Source organism: Marmota marmota, unplaced genomic scaffold, assembly GCF_001458135.2.
Source record: "Marmota marmota marmota unplaced genomic scaffold, marMar, whole genome shotgun sequence".
NCBI classification, from domain to species: Eukaryota; Metazoa; Chordata; class Mammalia; order Rodentia; family Sciuridae; genus Marmota; species Marmota marmota.
This window is the reverse complement of record NW_026000205.1, coordinates 2,781,940-2,796,538: the sequence shown is the minus strand read 5'-3', so window position 1 is coordinate 2,796,538 and position 14,599 is coordinate 2,781,940.

Below are 14,599 nucleotides of genomic sequence, written 5' to 3'. Positions count from 1 at the left end.
GACATCCTTTCCCATTTATTTGCATTTTGAAGAGTTTTCAAAATAGAAGTTTTACATGAAACCGATAGGACCCGTGTAAAAATAATAGGTGGAAGGATGTTGAGGAAGCATGGGCTGAAAACTCTTTGAGATTAACTGAAAAGAACCTGATTTAGAGTCACCAGATATGGTGGTGTGTTGTAACTAGACTCCAGGGTCCAGTCCTGCCTTACCTTCTGATTAATATGTGGGACTGGGTTTCTTACTATCAGTGTTTAGGGGCTGAGATGAGAGAATTTTCATATCTTCTACATGAAGGATCCATCGAAGCTCTGTTTCATCTTTGGTTTCTGTTTCATCTTTTTTGGTACTGGGTATTGAACCCAGGACCTTGTGCATGCGACGCAAGCACTCTACCGACTGAAATGTATCCCCATCCCCTAAAAAAATGTTTTTTTTTTGTAGATAGAATACTTTTATTTTGTTTATTTTTATGTGGTGCTGCTGAGGATTGAATACAGAGCCTCACATATACTAGGCAAGCACTCTGTAACTGAGCTATAGCCTGAGTCCCTAGTTAGGTTCATTTTAACATAATTATTCATATTTTGAATGTAATTTGCTCCATTTTATTTTATTTTTATTGATTTTTTAAAAAATAAATGACAGAAGAATGCATCAATTCTTATTACACATATACAGCACATTTTTTCATATCTCTGTTTATATATAAAGTATGTTGACACCAATTCATGTCTTCATACGTGTACTTTGGATAATAATGACCATCACATTCCACCATTATTTCTAACCCCATGCCCCCTCCCTTCCCATCATTATGACAACCTCTCTGCCCTATCTAGAGTTTGTCTATTCCTCCCATGCTCCCCCTCCCTACCCCACTATGAATCAGCCTCCTTATTTGGCATTTGTTTTTTGGGGATTGGCTAACTTCACTTAGCATTATCTTCTCCAATTCTATCCATTTATCTGCAAATTCCATGACTTTATTCTCTTTTATTGCTGAGTAAAAAATTCCATTGTGTATGTATGCCACATTTTTTTTTATTCATTCATCCACTGAAGGGCATCTGGGCTGGCTCCATAGTTTAGCTATTATGAATTGTGCTGCTATAAACATTGATGTGGCTGTGTCCCTGTAGTGTGCTGCTTTTAAGTCTTTTGGGTATAGACCGAGGAGAGGGATAGCTGGGTCAAATGGTGGTTCCATTCCCAGATTTCCAAGGAATCTCCATATTGTTTTCCATATTGGCTGCACCAATTTTCAGTCCTACCAGCAATGTATGAGTGTTCCTTTTTCCCCACATCCTCTCCAACACTTACAATTGTTTGTCTTCATAATAGCTGCCATTCTGACTGGAGGGAGATGATATCTTAGAGTAGTTTTGATTTGCATTTCTCTGATTGCTAGAGATGATGAGCATTTTTTCATGTATTTGTTGATTGATTGTATATCCTCTTCTGAGAAGTGTGTGTTCAGGGACTTGGCCCATTTGTTGATTGGGTTATTTGTTTTTTTTTTTTTTTTGGTGCTTAGCTTTTTGAGTTCTTTATATACCCTAGAGATTAGTGTTCTATCTGATGTGTGAGGGGTAAAAATTTCCTCCCAGGATGTAGGCTCTCTGTTCACCTCATAGATTGTTTTTTTGTTTGTTTGTTTGTTTGTTTTTTGCTGAGAAGAATCTTTTTAGTTTGATTCCATCCCATTTATTGATTCTTGGTTATAATTCTTGCGCTATAGGAATCTTATTAAGGAAGTTGGGGCCTAATCCCACATGAGGCCAAGGACCTGTACATGTATGTGCAGTCCAGTGTGGCATTTTTCTACACCAATAGAAAAATAAAGTAAGAATAAGTACCTATTCAATGGGTGATGATCCATTCTGTGTAAGTGGCATATCTATACACTCAGACATACATCATGTACTTAGGTGGGAACATTCAAAATCCTCTCCATTTGCTATTTTGAAATGTATAATTAATATTGCTTTCTAGGCTGGGGTTGTGGCTCAGTGGTACAGCTCTTGCAAGCATGTGTGAGGCACTGGATTCGATTCTCAGCACCACATATAAATAAATAAAATAAAGGTCCATCATATAAGAAAAATATTTTTAAAAATATTGCTTTCCGTAGTCACCACACTGTACTACAGATCATTAGAAGTCATTCCTGTTAACTAGCTGCACCTCGGTTACACCACATGTGTGCTGAGCATCATCTGCGGGCCTTTCCTGTTACTCTGGACCCTGACTTCTCAGAATAATTACACAAAGTGACTTCTCTCCTTCATATCACCTCATCAGTCAAGGGGAGAAGCCAGAAAGGTGGACACAATTCTGGGGTTAATTTTTTCTGCCCATTCTCTTCTAATGACTAAGTTCCTCCCAGCATCATAGGTCCTGCATGCAGAAACAGCGGGTAGTCTCTTATATAAAAAAAAAGATAGAAAGAAGGTCAGTGGAGTAGAAGTAGACTGAGGGGGTAAGGGGATGGATGGGAAAGGTAAAGAAATGCAGAATGAAATGGACAAAAGTATGCTGTGTGCATGTGTAAACAGCACAGTGGACTCCACCTTCATGCATATCAATAAAGCATCAATAAATAAATAAACACTAGTAGACAGAGAAGGGAAAAGGGAGTGAGTGAAAGCAGAGTCACTGGGGACTGAAGAGGAGCAAATTACCATCCAATCATGGATGATTGTGTTAAAATGAGCCCCCAAATTATGTATAATCACAGCGCACTAATGAAACCATAAGAAAGTTTACCATTTATCTGTTGAGTGGGTGGGATTTATAACTTTCTCATTCCATTCTTGGGATTGGGGAGATGATGTAATAGATGACATGTATTAAGTGTTTGAAATGCTTTAGAGACATGTCAGCCCCATAATTATTGGACATTGACAGTGTCACTGTGATTGCCTTAACTGTCTAGAATTACCTGGAAATACTAACAAAGAAACAAATTTATGAAACAGATTCTTCTTTCATAAAAAGTAGCTCTTTTATCTTGATGTGCATAGTATTCTGTCTTTTCAGAGCACATGTATCCCCTGCAACGTGCCTGATTCAATTCCACTCTTCTTTCAGAATAATACTCACTTTCCACAAGATGTACACAACAGTCTGTGGTCACATCATTGAGATCCAGTATCAACAGCTACTAGTTTAGTACACAAGTGCTCAGTCTATTAATAAACCCAGAAATTAACAGGAAATGTGGAAAGCATTTTTGCTCCTTGTCGCGACCCCTCGCCGGCAAGGGAAAACACGACACAGGATTCTTCTTTCAGCAGTTTATTCAGGCCTTGATTCATGTATCATCTTCTAGTGACCCCCCGCCGAGCGCCCAAGCACAGCCTAATAAAGCCTCCCGCATACCAATCCCAAGCTGCCACGTGGATCTCTCTCATAGGGTGATAAGGGATTGCGCGCCAAACTCTCCATATTAGGAGTTGTTTATAACAGGCCACAGTGGAAGCCGGCGCCATCTTCTAATGGCGGCCACGGTCTATAAGAACGGCTCACCACAGCTCCTGATTGTCAAATATTCTGTATGTGACACCATTTGCCTTCAATGTGAGGTTTACATCATTCACAGATGATTTTCATTTTAGGTTACAGAAACCCATAGGAAACTGATAAAAATGTTAGTGTTTCTTTTAGCACTTCTGGAAACAGTAGATCCCTATTTATGGCTCCCTGGAGTGGGTATGTTGCTTAAATATGTGAAGCTTTTGGCCCCTGAATCTGCTGAGAACTAAAAGTGCTCAACCGAGTATGAAACAGAGTTTTGATGGATCTTTGATGTGGTAGATATGAAAATTCTCTTATCTTAGTCCCTAAATCCTGATAGTGTGCAACCCATTTCCACATGTGAATCAGAGGATAATAGAGGACTGAACCCCGGAGTCCAGTGACAGTCCACCCCCATATCTGCTGACTCTAAAGCAGGTTCTTATCCTTTAGTCTCAAAGAGTCTTCAGTTCACGGTTCCTCAATGTCCTTCCAGGCTACTATTTTTACACTGTATCTATTGGTTTCATGTAAAAGGTCTCTTTTGAAAATTCTTCAAAATGCATGTAAACAAAAAAGAAGGGCATTCTTCATTTCCACAGATTCATCATGGGGTCATTTTGCACTACTTCTTATGGGGTCCTGCCCATAACCTCAAGCTCAGATAAAGATCATCATGTTCTCTGAATGATGCCAAAATTGCTCAATACAATGAAACTTTGGATCACATCACAATTTGTTTTTATCAAAAAGTTAACTTGGCAGCAAGAAAATGTTAATGATTGTTTTGACTTCACTTTAAAGTTCAGTCTCCCAGTATCACATACAACGTCCACAGATAACTATGACTAGAACCCCTGTACTGTACACACAGAATCCATCATCGGAAGAGATGCCTACATGTGGTTTGAAGGGTTAGCTTTAAGCAGGTACTAAGTTTGTGATAAAGGATGTTGACACAGCAATGCTGTCTTACCCCAAGTCAGGTAAAGAAAGATAACAGGAACTGTCCATGAGAAAAGTGATGGCTACATTCCTTGTTTGCTCAGCAGATAGAAGGCCTGTGCTCTCCAGGCCAATGAGCCCTGCTTTGAGGATGAAGGGGCAGTAGCCAAGGCCAATTTCACTCAGAGTAGTGCTGAGTGGCGTAAGTGCTCATCAGGGATCATCTAAGGTATTCGAGGAAAATATAGGAGTGAATTCTAAACAGATTCAGGCATTTTTGAGGTGGGAGAAGGAGTGGAAGAGGGTGACCAGTGAAAACTAATAGTAAAATAGCAGCTCTATAGAGATGAAAGACTGAATGGGAGGTCATGTGGTGAAGAGGGGCATTGCAGAGTAGGAGACTCAGCATGGACAATGGCTGGGCATCAGAAACAAACCTAGAAAATTCAAGGGAGTGAAAGGACATACATCATGCATCTATGAAGTGGGATGGGGGGCAGGAGAATTGCAAACTGGGCAAGGATTGAGGCCAATGTCATTGGAAGGGGCACGGTGCTGGAAAGTCAAGGAAAGTGGGAACATATTAAAAGGATGTCAGCAAAGAGCCAAGAGGTGGAAGCAACCACAAATCCATTGACACATGAATGCAAAAAAACAAACAAAATATGATTCAGCCTTAACAAGGAAGGAGATTCTGACGCCTTCTACAACATAGATCAATCTGGAGGGCATCTTGCCAAATGCAATAAGTTGAACACTAAAGGATAAATTCTATATGATTCCATGGGTGCAAAATACCTTGTGTAGTCAAGTTCATAGGAACAGAAAGCCCCATGATGGGTTCCAGGGTCTGAAAGATGGAATAAATAGGGAAATGTTATTAATAAGCAGAGTGTTTCAGTTTTTGAGGATGAAAAGCTACTGGACATTGGTTGAGCAACAGCAGAAAGGTGCTTAACACTGTTCAGCACTACCTGACTGGATGCTTAAAATACTTATAATTGTGAAGTTTATGTTATGTATTTTATCATGATTTTTTGTCACAAGTCAGGTGTAAATGAGTAACCATAACTTTTTCTTCCTTTTTGGCTAATTCACTCCAAAGGGGATCCCAGATAGATTTGATTTGTGCCCATCTGGGAATGCTCACCCTTGTCAGACACAGATTTGGGTTACAAATTGTTAAATGAGAGCGAGGGCCCATGGCCCATGATCTCTCACCTCCCCTTGCAACTCTTCCCCAAGTCTTTATTTACTTCCAAGGCCAAAGTCAGTGCCTAATGTTTGTCAGTGCCTAATAACCAAGGTCATGCTGTGTAAATGGAAAATCAATGACTTTTGGCCTTCCATGTGCCTACATGTTCTTCAGTTCCATCCATTTACTGGCAAAAGCCATAATTTTATTCTTTGTTATGACTTGGTAACTTTCCACTGTGTATATATACCACATTTTCTTAATCCACTCACCTGCTGTGGGTGCCTGGGCTAGTTCCAAACTTTTCTCTTGTGACTTATGTTGTTATATACATTGATGCAGCTATATTACTACAGTATTCTGATTTTAGAGATGAATAAATGCCAAGGAGTGGGATTGCTGGGTCACATGGGGGTTTCATTCCTAGTCTTTGGAAGAATCTCCATAGTTCTTTCCTGAGTGGTTGTACTAATTTGCAGTTCCAACCACAATGTATGAGTGAGTATATCCTTTCTCCCACATCCTCCCCATCATTTATTATTTGTGTTCTTGATGATTGTCTTTCTGACTGGAGTGAAATGAAATCTCAATATATTTTTCATTTGCATTTCTGTGATAGCTGGAGATTTTGAACATTTTTTTCATATATTGTTGGCTATTTGTATTTGTTCTTTAGATAAGTGTCCTACCCAGCTCTTTTTGTAAAATGGTTCTTTATTGGAATGAGTCCATGTGTTAGGAGTGTGGTGACACTACACATATAGCTTTTCTGAAGCACTCTCTGGCCTACAGTTGTGACCAGGGGTCACCCAAGTTCATGTTCTCTACTGGATTATACACTGTTGCCAGAGTCCATGCTCAATATTGAACTTCAGGCCATGCCCTGTCTTGGACAAGTGTTATGTCTGAGGGACAGCAGGGTCCAGGATCCATTGAACGACAACTAGCTCTGTGCTGCAGTATGCTTGTTCCCTGTGATAACCAGGGTCATGCTGTGTAAATGGAAAACTCTGGGTGACTCCTGGGTCAGTGCTCCACTGGCTGCAGTTATCCCCAGTGCCCCTCGAGCGCCTGCTCTGTATGGTCTGCAGTTATCCCTGGTGGCACAGCAGGCTCTGACTGTCCTGTTTTCAATCTGTTGTTCCTGTCTAGTCCCTCTGATGGGGCTGTCCAAACATGTCACCCAGAGAGGTTCCACAGGAACGTGATGAAGTAGATCTCTGAACTTCATCTTTATAAAAAGTCAATACAAAGCATTCAAAGACCGAGAATCAGACCTGAAACTTTATAACTTCTAGAAGAAGACGTATCATCAACTCTCCAACATACAGTTACAGGCATTGACTTCCTCCAAAAAAATTCCTAAAATTTATGAAATAAAACAAAGAATTAACAATTGGAAAGTCATCAAATTAAGAGTTCTGTATGGCAATGGAAGAAAGAATGTGAAGAAAAGTGCTAAAGAACAGGACAAATTATTTGCCAGCTCCCGTTTTGACAGAATGTAAAAAGAACCCCAAAAAACCCAATTAACACAAAAACCCAAATATGCCCATCAATAAATGGGCAAATGAACTAAATGGACATTTCCAAAAGAAGAAATATAGGTAGCCAAAAAGTATATAAAACAATGTTCAATATACTTAGCAATCAGGGAAATGCAAATCAAAACGACTATTAGGTTTCATCTCAATCCAGTTAGAATGTCAAGTATGAAGAATAATAATACATTCTGGGGAGGGTACAGGAGAAAGGGGCACCTGTGCACTGTTGGTAGAATTATAAATCAGCACAACCACTATGGAGATAGAAATAGAGATTTTTCAAAAGACTAGGAATGAAGTCACCACATGACCCAGCTTTATCATAGCTTGGTATTTATTCAAAAGAATTCCAGTCAACATACTATATAGCAATACATGCACACCCATGTTTATACCAGTGAGATTCCTAATAACCAAGTTCAGAGAATCAACCAGTCAATTGATGAATGGATAAAAAATGTGGTATATATACACCAGGAAGATTTATTCAACCATAAAGAAGAACAAAATTATCTCATTTGCAGGAAAATGAATGAAAATGGAAAACATCTTTTTAAGTGAGATAAGTAAGATTCAAAACATTAATGGTCATATATTTATCTCATATGCAGAAGCTGGAAAGAATAAAGATAATAAATAAATAATAGAAGAGACAGTAGAGTCTTGGAAATTAATTAGAAAAGGGAGGAAAGGAGGGAAGGGGAAAGTGTGTGTGCAGCAATGAAACAGACCTAATTATGCTGTGTGCATGTGTGGACATATCACCATGAGCCCAACTATTCTGTGTCATCCTAATGCACCAATAACACATTAATGTAAAAAGGAAGCAATTTTACTGAAAGTCATAACCCTACTAAATGGCAGAGCTGTGCTTGGGTTTCATATCTTTCATATGGAACCACCAATCTCAGGAAATGAAAATTTCCATTGATTCTGATAGAGATGAGAAGGTGCAGTGGATCAGTTTTCACCTTCTACAAAAGTGAAGATATTTTTGCCAGTTTGCATTTTAGAATGCTTTGCAATGCAGCTGTAAATACAGTGTAGAATATTTAATATTATTATCAGGTAGACTAAGGTTCAAATCCTGAATTTTCCCCCATATTATGAGTACGTTAGTTGAATGATTCAATCTGTACCTGTGACAGGGGTTGTTTAATACCCGTATTTCATAGGAGCACAGCACCAGAAGAAAGCATGTATTCAGCTTTCATGGATTTGTCTTGATTTTTGTTTTGATATTTATTCTGTTTGATTTGTGTCTCATGTGAAGTAGGCAAGAGCTCTCCCCCTGACTCACATCTGCAGCACTTAGTATTCTGTATTTTGAGACAGAGTCTTACTAAGTTGCCCAGAGTAATGTTTTACATGCAATCCACCTGCCTCAGTCATATAGTAGCTAAGATACAGGCCTGAACCACAATGCTTCGATGAGGACTGATTGACTTAGAGGGTTGAACAACTGTGCATCTGACACACAAATCTTCCTGAAACTCTGCATATCAGAGTTTTTGATTGGGCCATCCTCTCAATATACCTCTAGAACTGAGTAGAAGTCACAGCCATGCAAACCAGGCAGCCTTCCTGCCATTCCTCAAACAGCTAAACACAATTTGAATTCAGGTCATTTACATTTTGGCTCTGTCTGCCAAAAGTATTCCTGAAAGATGGCAGGTAATTCTTTCTCCATTCCTCCATTTCTCATATCTTAGAAAATCTATTTCACTGGCTTGAGAGAGGCCTTCTTACTCATTCTCTAAGATGGCGAATGGGATACCTCCATCTTTCCCTTACCATGACTTAATATTCCACAGTGGGTATCTCTGCCTGATTTCATACATTTGCATCCTTGCGTACACTTACATTCATTTCTGTGAATGTGTGGGTTTATTATCTTTCTCTTCAGCTACATTCCATACTCTAAGATGGTGGAAACTTCGCTTTAACAATTTACCCCACTAAGATAAACATTGCTTGAAAATGAGCACATGATCAACCACCATTGGTTGAATTAACAGACCAGGCCTTCTTCATAGATTTTGTATGATGAATTTGTGCCTTAATGTGGAGAGAGCATTCAGGCCCAAACAGGGCAGCTTCTGAGCTATGGAGAAGAATGATTGTTGTTGTTCATGAGTCTAGTGTCCATGACCTGCTTTGTGATCCTGAAAAGTAATATCTGATGTTCACACCTGCTAGAGAGTAGGTGAGAATGATTTCCAAACTCTTTTCTATTGCTAATCTTCATGACTGTGTGTTTTCCCCGGTGAGTACTTCCAATTAGTACTTCTGGTTCTGAAACCCAAGAGCCACATTTAGGCCTTGCTGGAAATGATGCCTGAAATGTCCAGTTAGCCACCTGTGTTTGAATAAAATAGAATTTGATTGTCATTTCTTCCACTGAGTAAAATTATCATCTTAAGTAATTAGTAATTTTATAAATGCTGTCTCTGTTGTCAGTCTCTAGATTCAACTGCAGGCTTTTACATTCACTGTGTGGTGCATACTGCTTTCTGCACCATTTTCCTTTCATGAAAATGCAGTTAACAATTGCACTCTACACATAAATTTGCTTTACTATACATAATATTATGTGGCAAGCAATACTTAGCACAGGGTAAGTGCTAAGGAAGTGTTTTATTTAAGCAAAATTGCTACTGCTATTCTTGCTTCTAGTACTACTACTAATAATAATTAAATGACCATTTAAAGTGATTATTCTATTATAAAACAAACCTCCCACTCCAGATGGCATACAAAGTTATGAATCCAATTTATTAATGGAGAAAGTATGTGCCCTAAAATGTTAAGCAAACTTTCTAAGTTCTTACCACTGATAAAATATGAGGTGCAAATCCAAATTTATGTCATCTGATTCTTGCACAAGTAAAGTCACCCTGCCATTTTTCCTGTGTGGACAGCATTTACTAAGTTCACTAGTTCAACACTCTCCAAGTTCATGGGCCTTGGTGTCCATGGTGTCCTTGGTGTCCAAAACTGTATTATATATATGGAGAGGGAACAGTGCTGATGCCTAGTGGATTCCTGCAGAATAGCAGGTGAGAACAGTGACCAAGATCTTCTTCATTGTGCATACAAAATTATAGTCAATGTGAAGTTCAGCTGGCTATATATAATTATTGGGACACATACTTACAGGAATATTTCTATAGAATTTCCTGCACTCTTTTTTGTTTTGTTTTGTTTTGTTTTGGGTACTGGAAATTGAACTCAGGGGCACTTGAGCACTGAGCCACGTCCCCAGCCCTATTTTGTATTTTATTTAGAGACAGGGTCTCACTGAGTTGCTTAGCACCTCACTTTTGCTGAAGCTGGCTTTGAACTCATGATCCTCCTCTTGAGGCTCCTGCCTCAGCCTCCTGAGCTGCTGTGATTATAGGCATGTACCACTGTGCCAGGCTCCCTCATTCTTTACTGCCACTGAATGTGAGTATTGTGACATATCAGGTCAATATGAAGAAATTCTCTGGTAGCTAAATATTTGTTAACTGATGTATGGCTAATAAGAGTGTGATACATAGAAGCAATGGAATCTGTTCAGTCTAAAAAAATGCAGTCCTATTACTTACAGCCACATAGATGGACCTGCATGACATTATCAGTGAAGGAAGCCAGCCACAGGAACAGCAATACTACACTTGTGTGGAATATAGGAAAGATTACATCAGAACAGCAGAATAGTGCTGACCAGAGACCAGGGAGGGTCGGGAGGAGACAAGGAGGGAATTTGTTCAATGGAAACAGTTTTATAGGTAGATTGGAGGAATATGTCCTGGTGTTCCATGGCACAGTGTGCCACTATGTTAACAATAATGCATCATATATCTTGAATTAGTTAGAAGTTAGAAGTAAGGATTTTTAATTACTTTGTCCTTTGTGGAAGCTTGAAGTTACCAGGGTGCTTCTAGCTACATAGTTTACATGGATATGAATCAGCATTGGCTATTCAGAGTTAATGTTTCCACTTACTGGTTTGCCCTATAGATATGTCAGCTTAATACTCATCATACTTTATGTTAAGATTTTTTTTTTGGTGGTACTGGGGATTGAACCCAGGGCCTTATACATGCAAGGCAAGTACTCTACCAACTGGGCTACCTCCCCAGCCCAATACTCATCATATTTTATGAATGTTCTCTTGATTAAAAATATCGGATCCTTTCCTTGAAATGGCAATTTTTTCTGAGTCTGTAAATCTTTGTCTGTTGTTTAAAAAATCATTTTCAGAGAGGGTCTTTATCATTTCAACATTGTTTTTCTTCTCTTCCACCACTGTGTTTATATGCCTTCTTGAATTGGAAGATTGTAATGTTGCTGGCACTTCTTTGAAGTTCAACTTTATTTATGATAATTTTTATTGTTTTTATCTGTTTTTAACTTTAGTTTTATAGGTTTATGAATAATATCTCTCTGTTGAAAGGGTCAGAATTTGAGTTGCTTGGGATAATGTTTGTTGTTTTTCTGAACACTGTGGTGTGAATTATTCAGTTTGAGGAGAAGTAAATCCAGAGATGGGAAGAGGAAAGGGGGGGGGCGGTGGAGAGAGAGAGAGAGAGAGAGAGAGAGAGGATATGACTATGATCATACTTGAATTCATTCTTTGTTGTAGGCAGTCCAAAGTACCGACCTATCCATGTCACTGAGAAAAACATTTTACTGCTTGTTCAATTTTAGCTAAAAGAAATTTCATGGGAGACACTGCCAGCAAACTGCATAAACCAAGTCATTCTGTATGATGCCATCTCTTAGTTCTCCATATTGGGAGCGAGATAATGGGTATAAGAGAAGCCAAAATTAGCAGTAAAAAAGAACCTCTGCTCATATCCTTGACAACCCACATAAAAGCCAGAAAGAAAAAATAAAGAAAACTACACAAAGCCCAGATAATAATTAAGAACATTAGAAAGTTCTTAAAGAGGAAAGTCATCACTAATTGAAAACAGAACCGAATTCATTTACTTCACCCTGAAAAAACTGAAAAAGACTAAGATTTTGAGGCCAAGCTTTGGGGAAGGAGAAAGATTGGTTTGGACAGCTAGGAAGCCAAAGAAGGTGGGAGGCTCTGACCAGCAAAGCCACGACAGGGAGCCTAGTGTGCAGAAGGGCCACACAGTGGGGGGGGGGGGAAGAAGGAGCAGGTGGGGAGTGGGCAGGAAGGACTGATGACTGGAGACATCTAGGGCCACTCCCAAGGCCTGGATGGGACATTGTTTTAGTTCACTTTGTCTTACTGTACTCAGCCTTCATGGGAGGAGATAAGTTAGACACATTTAGGTGAAATTAACCTTGTATTTTATGAGCCACTTGAGAAAGGACGAATAGGTTCAGCTGGAGAGTTGAACAGAAACCTGACCCAAGCTTTTAGAGCATCACAGAAGAGAGACCCTACAAGAAGGCCAAGATGGCAAGCTTCTCAATTCCGCTTTTTTAGCTAACCATTACAAATCTGCAGGACCAAGTGAACAGTCATGGCCTTTACCAAAATGGTCTTCAAATTCCTTTAAAGACTCCTCAGCAAATCTTATCATCATTGCATCATATAAGAAGTGTTTTGCACATCAAAGTACTGGGAGACAAATACTATATAGCTCAGCAGCATGACCTCCAAAATTAGTGAATTTTAAATTCATCTCAAAGCAGGCAGAGGTAGAGGTATTTATTTGGATTTTACCTTCATTACTAGATTATTGGAGAAACGTTTCTAATACCTACAAAAGGTGAATGAGTGAACAGTCAAGTTCAGTACTAGAGGTACACCCAAGGAAAATCTTACCTTTGTTTTTGTCATGCTTACCCAATTTCTGCTTTAAATAGGGGAATATTAGTGAGGTGGAACCCATAGTCATTTACAGGAGAATAGGTAACTAAACGGTGTCCCGGCCCGGTGCCAAGCCAGACCAGAGGAGGAAGTCCGGCCCTGCCCCGTGTGCTAGTCCGGAGGAAGCCCATCAACCCTTAAAACCCATCAAAGGGGGTGTGGCTACCAGCATGGTTCTGCGGCTGATCCAGGTACCCGGTTTCCAACTCCCCCACCCTTAGCTGCAATAACTCAAAATATTTCCCACAAGCTTTTGGGGGTTGTAGCTATCAATGCAAAACAACAACTGTACAGGCACCTGGTTTCTACCTCAGAGATTAGGTAGGGAAGATACAGGTGGAAGCTCATTTCCTTTCACACTGGCTATACCCACCACCCTGAACACAGAGGCTCAAGCTAGGAATAGACAACGCCACCTACTGGAAGCAAGGAAAACAGTGTTCTGAGAGACTTTTTTTTTCTCTTTCTTTCTCTCTTTTCTTCTCTCTCTTCCACAACTTCAGCATATCTGAAACCAAGAACTGTGCATGAACAACCAAATTACCAAAGTAATATAATATAGAGGAATTGCATATACCCCACCTTCCCCCCATTTTTTTCTTTATTTCTATCTTACTTTCCTTTTCCTTCTCTTATTTCTCTTTTCTTCCTTGTTATTTTTTTTTCTTTTTTTTTTCATTCATATTCTCTCTATCCCACTTTCAATCTCCTAACTTTTGCTATCTATACATAGGGTAACTATTTAAATACAGATAGGAGGTTGAGTCTATACATTCTTCCATAAATTAACAGTCTATTGGTTAGAGTTCTCCAAAGGTGCTAAGTTAGTTTAACCTCATACCCTCACTCCTTTCCCTCTAAGTATAACATCCTTCGTCTGAAATTGTTTTCTATATGCCACCAGATATGGTACGCCTTTTATGAAACTAATGAATATATTCTAAAGTAATAATTAAAACCAATATCTATAGTCTTAGAATCTAACTATAAATGTATTAATAATGAAAACTTGTGCTTAGATAATGTACTGTTGATATGGGGAACTGTTAACATTGTCTTTCTCTGTAAAAGAGGGATTTTGGAGCTATACAAGAACAATACAAATATATAAGGGGAAAAACATTAGCACAACAGTTTCACAAAGCTAGAAAGAATCATGAGCAGTATGAAAAGACAAGGAAAGAAAGGACCACAAACAATACAGGTCAATTCAACATTAGATGAGGTAATATCTGCAGCTGATGGAATGTCAGACAAAGAGTTCAGGATATACATGCTTCAGATGATCTGGAGTCTCAAGGAAGACATTATACAGCAAATTCAGACAATGAAAAATCACTTTGACAACAAATTACATAAACAAATCCAAGAAGCAAAAGATCAACTCTATAGGGAGATAGAGAATATAAAGAACAAACAAACAGAAATCCTGGAAATGCAGGAAACAATAAACCAAATTAAAAACTGAAATGAGAGTATTACCAGCAGAGTAGAACACTTAGAAGATAGAACTTTAGACAACAAAGACAAAGTTTTTCAACTTGAAAAGAACATAGA